Raw genomic sequence first — 3244 nt, forward strand, 5'->3', positions numbered from 1 at the left:
ATATATATATATATATATAAATATATATAATTAAAAAAAATGTTTTTTTAATTGGTTATTTATTTATTTATTTAATTATCACATAGTCATTATTATAATGACTAACTTGGCCCACTTCAATGTCATTTAAAAACTTAACCAGAAGAGTGTGATCATGATGTTGTGGAGTACACAGCACTTAGTTTTTGTCTCAGTGAGAGAAGTCAGACGTGCTCATGTCCACCTTGGTGGGTCATGAGATGTGACATCACACATGAGCTGGTCAAGCACATGCAAGACTTAAGCTGCTCCCATCTCGGGCCTGTCGTCAGTGTTTGTGTGTGTGCAACTTGAACTGGCCCACGCAAACATTGACTGGTAAAATGCTTTCACATTGTCCTGTTTGCTTTTCTGTCCAATAAATTGTTGAACTTGAATTCGAGTCTTTGCCTTCCATGACTAAGTCCATCCTCAACTCACTCAAAGCCTTTCATGCTGAGTGGTCACTGCAGCGGAAGACTTCTCAAAGACTTAAGTCTTGAGGAGAGAGTTGCGCATCAGTCACTGGTATGGCCACAAGTGTAACAGTGCTTGTCCCGTTGGTCTCCACATGACTGGAAACTCCAAGAATTGACCTTTTGGGTCATGTGGAACCGACGGGAACAGTGAAAAGGCTGTCTGGTGTGACCGAAGTGCAGCTCTCACCTCAAAACTCAAGTGGGACTTAGAAATTTTTCTGCAAAGCCTGCCCAAACCACACCCAATTTCACATCCACCAATCACGTCGAGGCTCTCATTTGCATAAATTTGCATAACCAATTAGATCGCTTTGATTTGCATAACCACGCCCACTTTCCAATATCTGACCAATCAGATCGCTCCAAATCTACATAACCACGCCCCCTAAAGAGCCAGCCAATCACAGCGCACCTAATTTGCATACCCACACCCTCGTTTCCGCCAATCGCAGCATGTTATTGCCATGCTCCACCCACTTTCACAGCCATCAGCGAATCATGAGCCATCATTCCAGCTATGCCACACCCACTTTCCTCGATTTTTCTGCCCAGGAAAAAAAATCCAGAAAAAAATTTTTGGAAAAAAAATTTTGAAAAATAAATTGAAAAAAATTTTTTGGAAAAAAAACAGGAATTTTTTTTTTTTTTTTGGTTAAAAGTTTTAAATTGTTTTAAGTTATATTTTTGTGATGTGTTTAAGAATGAAGTTGAGAGTTCAAGTGTTCTTTGTAATCAAGCTTTATTTCTTTTGCAGAACAGACAATCACAAAGCAGAGGAAAAAGTTGCAAGTTGGATGGCAGTCTGCTCGTCGCTGGGTGGCGAAGTGGTTGGCTTGTGAGAAGAACGGAGGACAGGTGCGTTGACCTGAGAGGAAAGACATCCATGAGTAACACGCAAGTCAATTTCTTGTGCAGACAAAGATGTTTTTGGCATGAAACTTACCAGCAAGAGAGACAAGTTGTTGGGTCTTTTGTGCAGGAAGCCGATCATGTTCACTGCTGCTTCTGTCAGGGGGTGGGGGATAAAAACAAAGTCAAAAAGTAGCCATGCTGGTACATTCAAAGTGTAGACATCTACTTTTCAGGCTGCAGCACCTTGCAAATAACAGTAAGATGAAAAGCGAAAGTGTGGCCTGCAGATCTGTGCTCGTTGGTGGACTCTGGCGGTGAGCAGGTCACTTCCCCATGCGGCGTTGTGGACCCAAGAACAGTTCTTCGACTCTGCAGAGATAATGAAAACATGATTGTTGAAATGGAATGTGACTTCTCACCAGCAGATGGCTCAGATGCACGTTTCTCCTCATCACATTCCACTGGCTCATCTGGATGACAAAGCACAGGCGAGTAGACACCAATTACTAACCAAAAACGTCATTCCCTTTTACTCTCCCCGCTGCTGCCTCACGAGCTCTTCATTTTCAAGTGTTGATTTGCTGGAGACTGGAATCTTTGGCTGCAACACTGTGAGCATCATCAGCACCAACAGGCCAAGCTGCGACTGGTCCAGTGGCAAATCCAAGGCTATCAAACCTGCCAATGCCACAAACGAGACCCATCAAGCTCCTTTTTCATACCTTTGAACGGCAACGTTGAAAATGGAGGCAGCAGTGATGACCTGCTACAAGCGTGTCGCATTTGTCTCTTTGCTCAGCAGGTGGAGGTCTCTGACAGCACTGACTGGAAGCTGCACTGCATGCAGAGTCAAAGAAAAAGCAGGTGAGTGTGCTTGAAAATAAAGTATGTGGTGCTTTTTGGTTGTAGCTTCCATCACCTGACAGCGTGTATGACATCAGGTGGATCATGACGCCATGTTTCCTCAGGGCCCGCCTCCAACCAACAGTTCAAGGACTTTGAAATTTTGCAACAGGTCCAAACGTCGAAGGGGACGACTCGAGTTCACAAGGTGTATCTGGTTCTTTAGCACCACCTGGTGGACGAGAGCAGTAAAACATGCACGTTGAGCATGCGCCTTCAATTCACTTCCCAGAGGTCACTCTCCCGCCCGTTTCCCCTCCCCCATTGACCCTTGGTACAACACACCAGATTGAAATGATCAGACAATCAGCGAGGTCTGAGAAAGCCAGACAGCCATCTGATCATTTCGATGAGTGTGCGAAGGCCAAAAAAGAGCCCCGCCATGTTTGATTTTAGCCACAGGTGCGCCTACTCAACCAGAGGAGCTGGTTGAGTCGGAGGTTCTGTGGTTAAATCAAACTCTTCAGATTTCTGGATTTGACACCTGTGCTCAATCTTTAGTCAATCACCTGCTGATTTAATTACGAGTACTCTCACATGTGCACCTGTGGGAAAATGTTTGCTTTACTTGTGAAGAGAGCAGAGCTGGACGCTTCTTCGACAGCATGGTGGCCTGAAAGACACGGTAACGTTAGCTCTTGACTTTTAAATATTCAACCTTCCAAGCGTGTCTTAGCACACAGATATTTGGAAGACATGTAAAAGATCTGCTCGAGTCTTGTGAAGCCAGGGCCCAAAACGCCACAGGATGGCGGCCATTTTAAGGGTCATTCTGTCGAGGTGAGCCTGCGTAGACAGAAATGAGAATTGACACATTTGGGATTTAGTTTGATGCATTCAAATGCGGCAATTTTACCTTGTTGCAGTCAATTTGGCCATTCTGTAGAAGATGCAAAGCCTGTGGACAGAAAAGAGACAAATTAGTTGGGCTTGCTCCAAATGGTTCACAATTTAAATTCCACATTGAAACGCACAGCAAGTGCCCCATTTTA

The sequence above is a fragment of the Hippocampus comes genome, unplaced genomic scaffold (assembly GCF_001891065.2).
Source record: "Hippocampus comes isolate QL1 unplaced genomic scaffold, H_comes_QL1_v1.1 scaffold279, whole genome shotgun sequence".
Taxonomy (NCBI): Eukaryota; Metazoa; Chordata; class Actinopteri; order Syngnathiformes; family Syngnathidae; genus Hippocampus; species Hippocampus comes.